Source organism: Lampris incognitus, chromosome 7, assembly GCF_029633865.1.
Source record: "Lampris incognitus isolate fLamInc1 chromosome 7, fLamInc1.hap2, whole genome shotgun sequence".
Taxonomy (NCBI): domain Eukaryota; kingdom Metazoa; phylum Chordata; class Actinopteri; order Lampriformes; family Lampridae; genus Lampris; species Lampris incognitus.
Genome location: NC_079217.1, coordinates 50452341 through 50465285, shown reverse-complemented (window position 1 = coordinate 50465285; position 12945 = coordinate 50452341). Strand labels below are relative to the sequence as shown.

At 47.4% G+C, this 12945-nt stretch overlaps 1 non-coding gene across 1 annotated transcript; it reads left to right on the top strand.

Moving 5' to 3' along the window:
• Positions 1-11791: 11791 nt before the first annotated feature.
• LOC130116220 (U6 spliceosomal RNA) lies at positions 11792-11898 on the top strand. Its single transcript, XR_008810567.1, has one exon. It is a non-coding gene; the product is annotated as a U6 spliceosomal RNA (small nuclear RNA).
• Positions 11899-12945: the final 1047 nt, after the last annotated feature.

The window sequence follows — 12945 nt, the reverse complement described above, 5'->3', positions numbered from 1 at the left end:
AAACATGATGTATCTTATTGGTATGTTTCATAAAACAAATAAAATCGCAGGCTTTTGATTGGCTCAGGGGTCTGACGAGTCAGCTAAGCAACCTGCCACTGGTTATGCTAGCTAATGGTCAATCTATAGTTTGCTTTTCAAAAGCAATGGAGCCGCCGAAAGCTGCCTGTAAATCAGGCAAGAGCAGTAAAGTTAATATTCGTAAAATCAGGGATTTTTTTGTTTCAACGTGTCCCGACTCAAAAAAGAAAAAAAAGAACATTACAGATGATCTGGTCACTAACGTTACCGATTTCCCGGAGCAAGTGTTAGCAGACCCACTGCCCTCCTCCTCGGAAACGGAGCCAGAGTTAGCAGACCCGCCCGCCGTCCTCTACCTCGGAAACGTTTTCACACGACTTTGTGGATTATATTGGTGGGAAAATATCAGACGAACAGAGAAGAGAAATATACTCACTGGACTGGACGGCCAATATCGGACAAACATTCCCTACAAAACTAGGAGGTAAACTACGTTTCCAACGTCATTGGATTGACCAGTTTAGCTGGCTAGTATACTCAACAAGGTCCGACGGTTGTTTTTGTAAACACTGTGTTGCGTTTGCAGTCGAGCATGTGGGCAAGGGAGGGCACAGAAAAGCTGGCAAGCTAATTAATGTCCACTTCTCAGACTGGAAACATGCTTTAGAGACGTTCAAAGACCATGCACAAAAGGCATATCACAGGGATGCAAGTTTGAAAGCGGACAATTTCCAAATGGTTCTCAACAATAAAATGGATGCAATTTCACTGAGGCTCGATTCTGAGAGAAAAAAGCGAGTCCAAGAAAACAGAGAAAAACTCAAAAGCATCATTGCAACGTTGATTCTTTGCAGTCGCCAAGAACTCGCCCTGAGAGGTGATGTTGATTCAGGACCAGTCACATTGAATGAGCCAACTCACAATGGCGGAAATTTCAGGGCTTTACTCAGGTTTAGGGCTACATCTGGCGACACGATACTGTTACAACACTTGAGTAAATGTGCAGCAAACGCTAGCTACTGCAGTCCTGATGTACAAAATGAAATAATCCGCATAATTGGAGATGTGATAACAAACAAACTGGTGCAGAAAGTAAACTCCGCGCAGTGTTTCGCTGTGTTGGCAGATGAAGTGAAAGATGTTTCAGGGCGGGAGCAGCTTTCTGTCTGTGTCAGATACGTGAACCAGCATGACAGCCAATATAGCATCAGAGAGGAGTTTTTGTCCTTTGTTGATATCGAGAAGTTAACCGGGGAGGCAATCGCCAATTCAATCGAAAGTAAGTTGACAAATGCAGGCGTTGATTTACAGTTTTTACGTGGCCAGGGATACGACGGTGCATCTGCCATGAGTGTCCGTTTAAATGGTGCCCAAGCTAAAATCAAAGAGAAGAACAAGCAAGCAGTTTGTGTGCACTGTGCCAGCCACAATTTGAATTTGGTCCTAAACAAGTGCTGCACTGTACAAATGGTGCGAAATTGCTTTGGAATTGTCTCGGAAATCTGCACTTTTTTCCATGATTCGGCTTTGCGGTCTGCATGCAGTCTGCGGCACGAGATGGAGCGTCTTTTACCCGACTGCAAGAAAACGCGACTGACGAAGTTGTGTGAAACGAGATGGGTCGAACGCCACGACACAATATTTACATTCAACGAGCTTTTAGACCCTGTGCGATCCAGCCTGCAGAAAATCAGTGAAACCTTCACAGGAGACACATCTGTCAAAGCCACTCAGCTCTTTAATTCAATTGACAATGCAGATTTCATGCTGTCCATGAATGTGAGTGAGAATATGCTTGCAAAAACCTACCACCTGTCCACCTTCCTTCAGAAGGAAAATTGTGACTTGGTGAGTTGCGTTTCAGCTGCTGATGCTGTTATTAAGCAGGTAGATGAGATGAGGGCTAACTCTGAGATGGAGTTCAGGCAGATTTTCCAAAAGACCTCTTCCCAAGCAGCCAAGTATGGGGTTGAATTTCGACCACGAAGAGGCATGGACTGCAATGAGGATCCATTGAAGGCCTGTGAAAATCACATCCGGCAAAAGCTTTTCATAGTCATGCTTGACTTTTATTCATCACAGATGAAGGAACGCTTCAGCAAACACAGAAATGTGATCTCCAACCTCTGCTCCTTAGGGCCATCTAAGGTCAGCATGCTGAACGACAGCTCAGCTCACGCGCTCTCCAACCTGTATCCTGATGAAGTGTCACCGCATCTGGAAGTTGTAAAGTCAGAAATTGACACCTGGCGGGATAAATGGAAAGATGCAACTTATGTGCCACAAAATGCCATTGAGGCATTAAATGCCTGTAACAGTGAGTTGTTTCCAAGCATCTTCAAGCTTCTCCGCGTTTTGACCACGCTTCCTGTCACCAGTGCCCATGTAGAGAGAAGTTTTTCCCGTCTGGGGAGGATCAAGGACAAAATGCGCAGTACAATGACGGAAAGACGGCTTAATGGACTGACATTGCTCTCGGAGCACAGAGACATTGTGGTGACGCCGGAAGAGGTACTGGACATCTTTTGCAGACAAAAAAGACGATTGGACCTGCTTTTATAAGGTAAGACCCACTTTTATTTATTAATGCATTGATGATTATCTATGGGCCATTAATACGTTGACATTTACCGTACGGTTGGGTATTAGGATATAGTATACAGTGTGGGGATTTTATTTACCGGTAGCTTTCGGCAGTGTTGCCCGACCCCCCCCCAAAAAATATTTTTCTGGCTACGGGCCTGAGCGGAACACACACACACACACACACACACACACACACACACACACACACACACACACACACACACACACACACACACACACACACACACACACATTCATACACTTGTATCCGGAGCTGTTTATTTTATTTTTTATTTGATTACTTTATTGATCCCTGTGGGGAAATTCTTCCTCTGCATTTAACCCATCCTAGCTGTGTAGCTAGGAGCAGTGGGCAGCAGCCGTGCAGCGCCCGGGGACCAACTCCAGTTCGTCTTGCCATGCCTCGGTCAGGGGCACAGACAGGAGTACTAACCCTAACATGCATGTCTTTTTGATGGTGGGGGAAACCGGAGCACCCGGAGAAAACCCATGCAGACACAGGGAGAACATGCAAACTCCACACAGGACAACCTGGGATGACCCCCAGGTCCTTTCATATGTGTGTATGTATGCATGTTATCATATGTGTGTATGCATACATGTGTGTATCTGTGCATGTGTGTAAGTGTGTTGGACTGGGAGAGGTAGAGGGGCTGTGTCAATGAACAAGATAAGAGAGAGGGATGGAGAGCTCCAAACAGACACATAGACATGGAGACGAATAAAAAGAGCAGGATGCTGAAGAACACGGCAGCCTGCAACATGCAGCCGACTCCTGAGTGCAGTCAGGACCTTGTAATACTCAGTGTCTAATCAGCTGAACAGGGTTTGGTTTAATGGCCCCTATTGCAGACTGCGCATGCACACTTAAGATGCTGTTGGCTTATAAACTAGGGCCATTTTTCTAAATTGGCTTAGAATCAAAAAGCTAGCCCAAGAAAGACTGGTGAGATAATCCTCTTTTCTTTTTTTTTTGTATTGATTTTTGTATTGATTGTACAGTCAAGCATTGCAAACATCGAAAGGTTAATTTTGTATTTGGGAGTCTCTTTACTAAAGTAGGCAGGGATATCACTATATGGAAAACCAGTAGTAGGCCGTGGCTATTTGGACCGAGGTCTTCATGGGGGGGAAAAACAAAATCAAGAAAAAAAAGGAGTGTCTATATAGCAAACCCAAACGCCAAATATATGTAGTCTAGACGTTATGCATAATGATCTCGTAATGCGTTACACAAACAACGACAATAACAGGCTACCTATTTCAAATTGATCTAAACAGTAGAGACCTTCAGGTGGCACGGTGGTGCAGTGGTTAGCGCGGTCGCCTCACAGCAAGAAGGTCCTGGGTTCGAGCCCCAGGGTACTCCAACCTTGGGGGTCATCCCGGGTCGTCCTCTGTGTGGAGTTTGCATGTTGTGCCCGTGTCTGCGTGGGTTTCCTCCGGGTGCTCCGGTTTCCTCCCACAGTCCAAAGACATGTAGTTCAGGTGAATCTGCCCTACTAAATTGTCCCTTGGTGTGTGTGTGTGTGTGTGTGTGTGTGTGTGTGTGTGTGTGTGTGTGTGTGTGTGTGTGTGTGTGGGCCCTGTGATGGCCTGGCAGCCTGTCCAGGGTGTCTCCCCGCCTGCCGCCCGATGACTGCTGGGATAGGCTCCAGCATCTCCACGACCCTGAGAGCAGGATAAGCGGTTTGGATACTGGATGAAGTCGAGACTTCACTCACTGACAGGCCAAACTGCTCCATCCGCCGATGGAGTGACGTGAGTTAACGAACCTGCAAACAAAACAATCATCATGATGCATGCAACACACACCGCCGACTCACACAACACGGCAGCAGTGGAGACACGTCACCCGACTGACTACAGACACACCTGCCACAGTAAAGGGCTCTGACCCGCTGACAAACGGGAGGGGGCACGCACACACACACACACACACACACACACACACACACACACACACACACACACACACACACACACACGGCGATTACTATAGTTTTTTGCAATTGCTTAAACACAAAAACTTGTTCCTGTAGCACAAAAACACATACACTTACGTCATTCCTAAATACACACACAGTTCCCATTCAAAACTCTGCTCTGCAAAAAAACCATACACAAAAGTGGCCGACTATATCGTTCGTTGCACTATATATGTTCATCCAGCAAACACACGCTCTCACTATAATTAACTCACGTCATCACGATGACTTATAATATAATTAACTCAAGTCATCACAACCTTAACTCAAAGAGCTCAACTTTCTCCAGGTGCGAGCACTGCGCCTCAAAATTGTTAACACACCAATCAGACTTGCAGGGTCAATATAGAGGGCCTACTAATGTAGTGGATTCAGGGCTCAGCCGGGATGTGAACCCGGGTCGCCCAAATCACGGGTGACTCCGCTAAAGGGCCTGTTAGCCAAGGGCTAGCGAGTCTATTCATCCGTGATTACTACATGACCCCTCCCCTCCCCTCCCCTGGGAAGTTTGTCCTCGTGCTCCAGCATATCAGCTCCCTCGCGCCTCTGGGTGCACGCTCGTCCTACAGCCTCATGGTCTCACCATCCCATTTCTGACACCACTGTGGGGGACTGCCGGGAACCGCCGCAGCCGGGACACGAACCCGGGTCTCCCGCACCATGGGCAACTGCGCTAACCGGTCGACTAAAGGGTCCACGTTCTTTGGAACAATGGATCCAAACAACGCCGAAGTTGCAAGACAACAGAGAGGAAGAGGACGAGGAAGAGGACGACCACAACAAAGACAAGTAATTTCAGATGAGATCCGTGCCACCCTAGCTCATCACGTGCTCATACATGAGAGGACATTGGGAGATGCTTGGACAGATAGTGCAACCCAAACTGAGCCGTTACACGTTTGCATCCTTTGTCCATACTTTGAGAAGGGAAAAGAGGTAGTTTGCCGGTGGTTTGTTGTTACTGTGATATATGTGTAGGGGGCAGGCAGCTGGGAACCGCTGCTGTAGCTGGGAAGAGATCTGGGTCGCCCTCGGTGCGGGATACCCGGGTTGGCGTCCCGGCTCCGGGGGTTTCCGGCTGCCCCTGAAATCGCTACACAGACTGAATCTCCCCTTTATTCTCAGTGCAGGTTTTACCATTATAATGGATGACCATAGCTCAGTAATGGTCAAATTTCATTTTTTTTGCAGAGCTGAGAGGCGGCCTATCTGTTGGAGGTAGGCGGAGACTCCTCACAGCTGAGCAGGAGACTGCCCTGGTGAATATGGTGATTGCCAGTAATGCCATCCGTTTGAGGGAAATTCAAACCCAAGGATTTGACGGCATCGGCATTTCCACCATTGACCGGATGGTTCTGAAGAACCACGTTAGGGCAAAGCAGCTGTACCATTTGCCGAGTGGCCCATCTCTCCAGCATATCAGTACAATACTGCATACTAATGTGTTACAGTAACTGTAGTGCACAATCTTGCATAAGTAGTACACAACAGAAGTGTATTTGTAGCACAGAAATTTTTATTTTTTGACTTCCGTAGAGAATCTTTGGAGCTGGAGGCCACGGCTGACCCACATGACTACATCTTCATCGACGGGGCAGGGTTCAGCCTAACAAGAAGGTGCAAGGGGGAGGCAGCGTCACCCTATGTGCAGCCATCAGCAATCGTGGTGTCCTCCACTGCCGTGCCAAAGAGGACTCGACACGGCACAGCTCCTCCAGCTTTCTAGATCAGGGGGAGCCAGGGTGAGTTTCCACTGGGCTGCTCTGGTTCGCGCCTAGTTCAGTGACCACCCCAGGCTCACCGTTCTTCTTCTTCTTTTTTTTTTTGTTGTTGCCAGCATATTCCCCATCTCTGAATCCGATCTGAGGCATTTTCTCAGCATGGCAGTGGAGAGAGAGCGTGACTGCAACCCCTACGCACAGCAAAACCCCCTGGATGCAGTGGTGGATGCCTGTGGTGGTGTGTCTGTGGAGTCTATCCAGGGGTTGTCTAAGGCACAGGGCCATTTGCTGCATCTGTTAACAAAGCTTTTGGAAATTGGGCATTTTACTGTGCAGGGACTCTTCCTTACGTGTGTTTTTTTTTCAGTGTGACGTTTCAAAGTTCAGGCTGTTGACCAAAACAGCATATACAGTATTAGTCCTGTATCCACTGATGTAAGAGGTATTTATGAGGGTACTGTTTTGGATTTCTCTCACCAGGGTGCTCCTGGAAGGGTTATACGGACAGTCAGTGCTGCGATTTTACAACGTTCCCTAATTGCTACCCTGAAAACATTTTGGTAGCAGTGTTTTGAATGAATCCCTCCAGTGTGTAACAAACAGTCATGTTGTCTGTGTTTTTGACAGCTTGCGTGTGTTGTCTGAGGTCAAAGTTTGAATTGGGACCCAGAAGTTAGATGTTTGTACCGTTGGATGCGTTTTTTTTAAATTGTGTGTGAATGGCGGCACGGTGGTGCAGTGGTTAGCGCGGTCGCCTCACAGCAAGAAGGTCCTGGGTTCGAGCCCTGGGGTAGTCCAACCTGGGGGGTCGTCCCAGGTCGTCCTCTGTGTGGAGTTTGCATGTTCTCCCCGTGTCTGCGTGGGTTTCCTCCGGGTGCTCCGGTTTCCTCCCACAGTCCAAAGACATGTAGGTCAGATGAATCGGCCTTACTAAACTGTGTGTGTGTGTGTGTGTGTGTGTGTGTGTGTGTGTGTGTGTGTGTGTGTGTGTGTGTGTGTGTGTGTGTGTGTGTGTGTGTGTGTGTGTGTGTGTGTGTGTGTGTGTGTGGCCTTGTGGCCTGTCCAGGGTGTCTCCCCGCCTGCCGCCCAATGACCGCTGGGATAGGCTCCAGCATCCCCGAGAGCAGGATAAGTGGTTTGGATAATGGATGGATGGATTTGAGAAAATGGTGAGTTGTTCCAGGAATTGTGTCTTAAGGAGAGACTCGCCATTTGACGGTCGTTTGAGGACAAAGTCCATCCTCCCACGCTTTTGGATAACCTGGGTGACTGCCCGGTCACTGAGTTGCTGCCCAGCTTTTACGGCATGCTTCTCGCCACGTGCAGAACCCTTTGGACCGATCTCGGCCATTACGAGATCGGCGGTCACAGTCAAGCGAATTTGCCTTTCGGAAATTAGATAGCAAAATGGGCACAACCCCTTTAAATTGAAGTTTGATGGGTTGATTAAGCTGTCACTCTACAGTGTCATCATTCTTCATTGGTTTTGAATTGGCAGTGGCCTCTCTAAAATGACAGAGGGCACTGCCAATGCACAGCAAGCGTTTACATTCCAGTCTAACCAGGGTATGGCCTGTAACGTCATTTACTGTGTGCCACTGAATGTAACAAAAACATTAAATATCTCACTGGATCTGCAAATGCCTGTTATTCAATTGTTCATTTAATGAACCGAATAGTGTATTCATTTATTTGACTGGATCTAGGAAACTCAGTTAAATCACGAGTTTATGATGTGTGTAGCTGTATTAGTGCCAAACTTGATGACCCATCATCGTAGTACCAGCGTGTGACCACTAGATGGTGGTCTGTATCCAATATAGATTTTATGGGTTTTTCTTTAATTTTAGGTCCCTTTTCTTTCGTCGGGGTAACCACTGTGATTGACCTATCATTGTAAACTTGGTTTAGCTTTTACCCTCATCCAAAAACTGATTGCAAGCGCTAATGCATTGCTTTTTCTATTATTTATCTGTTTACATATGAAATAAGTAGAATGTATGAATAAATGACTCCATTTTCAGTTCATGGATAAAATAGTCCCGATACGCATGGGCGTAGGAGAGAGTTTTATATGCGGGGGGCGGGGGGGCAAAATCCTGTAGGGGGGTCGCATGCTCTCCCGGAATTAAAAAAAACGGTTTCATTTTACAACAGTTTTCAGCAAAGAAAAACACGTTTCATGGCCATATGAGAAGGCCTCCCCCAGAAGATAATAATTAGTATTATTATTTTAATTTCGGCAGCTAATTTAACCATATTTAAGCTATTTGAGACAAAACCGTAAAGCCTAGACATCTGTACATCATTGAGGCAAATCATGGCAGTTGGTTAACACATTATGAAGTTACCAAGCTACCAAAACCCAGCACTCTGAAATGAATGTAGACGCTATATAAAACATTGTATCGACAATAAGGTTAATGTAACCTGTTCCGTATTAACCTTTATAATTTATTTGCGTGTGACTATCATGACGTCTCTGCTAGCTAAAGTTAGCCTTCCCGCTCGCTGGCTAGCATCGACAGGAGTTAGCAAAAATACTGCTACTTCTACTACTATACATATGTTTCAGCTTCAGGTTTCATCATAACGGCATGTTTATCTTTTAAAATTGGGTAATTACAACTTTGTGAGGGAATTTACAAACTTGTGAGTGATGGTGGATAGCTGAGGATTCATCGTTGCTGCCTTGAAACGTTGTGAAAGCCACTGCCACGTCACCGCAGTCACGTGTCAGCGGGCCGCCGCCAGTACCAAAGATATGGGGAGGAGGAGGGGGGGGTTGTTGTTGTTGAATGACATGAATGCTGGCACCTACAGGGAGTATATGTCCAATATTATATATATTTATGCATATATCTAGTAGTGGATGTTCTTGTTTATTGGGGGGGGCTTATTCGCCCCCCCCGCCACATTGAGGGGGGCTTGTCCCTTCCGCCCCCCCCCCATTCCGACGCCCTTGCCAGTACAGTTGTATGATGAAGAGACCAAAGGATGGTGTCAAAACAAGCGCTTCTCAGAGCAAGTGCAGATGAATAGTGGCAACGAAGAGAAGTCCAAACAAACAGTCGAACCAGTCAACCAGGCTTTTATTGGGTTATAAGAATGGTGAGTGAATTATAAGGTATGCATAGGATTTTGTATATAAAATAATCAAAATGTTGTTTATTTGGCGATGTGCTTTGATGCAGTTTAAGATTGACTTATGCTGGGCCACTCCCCACAAGACAACTGTTGCTCGACAGAGACATATGTGTTGACTGTTTTCTAATATTTATGTTCTTTCCTCTGTTGGTGACAAGGCGCAGGACAACATGGCAATGATCTTGGCACGCCAAAAGTGTCTATCCAGTCAGAGAGCTAATCCCTGCCCGGTCTCTGCACACTTTCAGCCGTGGTCGCTCAACCAAGATTAAGCATTTATAATGTATAAAAAAGGCACTTGGAAAATTTGTTCTATGTTCAGGCCCATACAATCATCCAGTGTTTCAGACAGCATAATAGATTATTGCGTTTTTTGGGACGATATTTGCCATTTTGACATGGCAGAACCTCTGCCACCTTGGCTGGTTTTGTTACTTCCGGGACGGCAAGCTGCAGGATGCAACACTTTCATTTCTGTCAGTGGTCAAAAGTCTCACACAAACGTAAGCTGTGAGGACTTCTTATGTCTTTCCAACACAACAACATTCTGCCTGCGCATGATTGTCATGCACAATGTCCAGTAGCCGTATTGCTCCTTGCCGAAGAGGCATCGTTTATGTCAAAAGTGTCAAGCCAGGCGTAGACGAGCAGTCTTCACATCGTCTTTGAGGGGAAACGTCGGCGTGCAAACTCGCACCGTTTAGTTCCACTCTCACAGCAAAACGTTAAAAAAAATTATAATCCTCAAGCACTTATGTGCCACCATCGTTTAAAGGCCAAATGCTGCATTTCCTGAGAGCAGAATGACGTGACATCCCTCCTCTAACCGTGTCGTCAACGGTTTGCCCCGTCGTTTGCCACAGTCACGTGAAAGACACTGCTCCGGCCGGGAAAGGCAAGCACAGGATTTGGACTTTCTCATGACGTCCTTCTAGAGCCCTTCGCTCTTGGCCATCCTTGGTTCTTGGCGCTTGATGTAAACGGGGAGGGGGCGGGGGGAGGGGGTGAACTAAGCTGAGTAGGATGATTGACAGCAGCATTGCCATAGCAGCATGGCGGTGGAGAGGAGCGGCATCTGAATTGAGGTCGCGGTCACAGCTGCAGCAGTCGCTGAGGCAGGCAGCAGGGGCTGGCGAGGCGAGGTGCTGGCTATTAAGGCGCTTGGAGGAGCCGGTTCCTGGGCATCGGCCCAGCTGCATCGACACACACTTGACTCCGTGCGTCTTTACCGTCCACGCTGTGCAGCTTGAGGGTGCACACGCCGTCCGCCAGGCAGCTGGAGTCGGTGCATATATATGAGCTACCGTGGCAACGGATCAGGGCTGATGGGGAGAGTGAGGAGGACACAAAGAGAGTGTGCGTTGGGGTAAAGGTTGGAGGAGGGCACAGGAGAGAGAGAGGAGAGAAAAGCGAGATGGCAATAAGCAGAGCACAAAACAAAAAATAAAAGGTAAAATTGTTCAGTGATTTATGATGCATTAGGTAGGATGCATCATAAATCACTGAACAATTATGTAATTTTCTTCAACCAGAAAAGCTGAGTGACTGGAAATGACTCGTGCACTTCTTTCCTATATCTGGAACCAGTGTGGGGTTTGCTTTGAACGTAACGCTATCTGCCCCTCTGGGTAAAATGGACTGAATGTAGAAGGAAGTGCCATGTGATGGAAAAAGACGCTGCAGCCACTCGTGGTCCTGACGCCCTGCGCGTGCTCTCGTCGCGTGAGTGCAGATGCATAGAGGACATTGCATTATTGTGAATTAAATCCTTCCGAGAAGAACCAATAAACGGCCCTAATGTGTGCCTTCACGTGCAGAAAGGAGCCTAGGTAATAACACTCGTTTCAAGCGACCTTCAGCCTACTGAGTAAATTCAGTTTTGTACATTTCTCCAGAAATTCCCCGGAGCACTTTTGCCCCTACCACACGTCATATTTATATGATTTTTGCAGAGTTGAGGATGATAATTGCCCTGAACGGTAAAGCAGTGAAGTTTGAGCTGGTGATTATACACATTAAAATGTTTCCTTAAGGAGCCCAGCCAGAGCGCTAACCGCCATCATGCTATTTTGAGCTGGGATTACCTTGCAGCGGAGTTTGCATGGCACAGTGCTGCCACTGCCGAGTCTTCTGCACTTGGGCCGTCAGACGTGTTCAGCCTCGTCCCCTGCTCTCCACTCATACATATATGTGTGGCTAAACCAGGCAAACAAATGCATAAGGAGATGCGATGGCATCTGACGTGCGATGGGGATGTAGAGCAATCTATGGGAAATGTTAGCTTCTTCTTTAGAAACACAACTACTTGTGTTGCTTCGGCAACACATATACTAAAATGGGCACGGTACAGAGAGGATGAGCATGGCCCCCCGCGCAAGGATGACGCGCATATTCATGAAACGCTCCTCGCCCTTTATGGGCACGGTGGCCCAGTGGTTAGCTCTGTTGCCTCACAGCAAGAAGGTCCTGGGTTCCCAAGGCCGTCCCAGGTGCTTTCTGTGTGGAGTTTGGATGTTCTCCCCGTGTCTGCGTGGGTTTCCTCCCACCATCAAAAAGACATGCACGCTAGGGCTAATACTGCTGTCTGTGCCCCTGAGCAAGGCAATGGAAAGAAGAGCTGGAGTTGGTCCCCCGGGTGCTGCAGCTGCTCACTGCTCCTATACAATAGGATGGGCTGCATGCAGAGAACACATTTCATTGTAACCTGCACAACTGCACAATGACAAAAATAAAATGGCTTTCTTTCTGCCTTTCTGTCTTTCTTTCTTTCCTTCCTTCTTTCTACTTGTTGTAACGACCACTGATGACTAGACTCGCTAGCCTTTGGCTAACGGGTCGGACCCTTTAGTCTACGGGTTAACGTAGTCGCCCGTGGTGCGGGAGACCCGGGTTCGCGTCCCGGCTGCGGCGGTTCCCGGTTGCCCCCTGAATTCGCTACATTGTCTCCAAAGGGGTCGCCAAGATCAAGTACGATTACGTGGGCTGACTTCACGGAGTAAGGAAGCAGCTGTCTCCGCTTACGAACATTTATAACAAGGTTTAAAGGGGTGTAGGTGTGGAGGACAGTGACGGTGCTGTGGGTTAGACTGAAGGTGTCAGCGTTGTAGGAGAACACCACACAAGTCGACGCAGGGTTAACACCGGCGTGTCGCCTTTCATCCCACCTTTTATTATGTTGGTCTAACACGATGGACGCCATGTGTGTTGCCAATGTCACACGGGTCTCTCTGACTCCCCGTGTTGTCGGCAAAGTAGGTGTTGATTGTAATGTGTGTGTGTGTGTGTGTGTTGTAAAAGACAAAAAACAAAACATGGGTTTTCTCCTTCAATGCGGCCATGTGACGCAAAACTTTTTTCAGTTTATCACCGAGCCAGTCAGCTCTGCCATCCTGTATAACGGGTCAAAGCAACATGTTTTCAGCTCAAAAATGCAGAAGAAGAAGAAGAGGAAAGGTTTACTA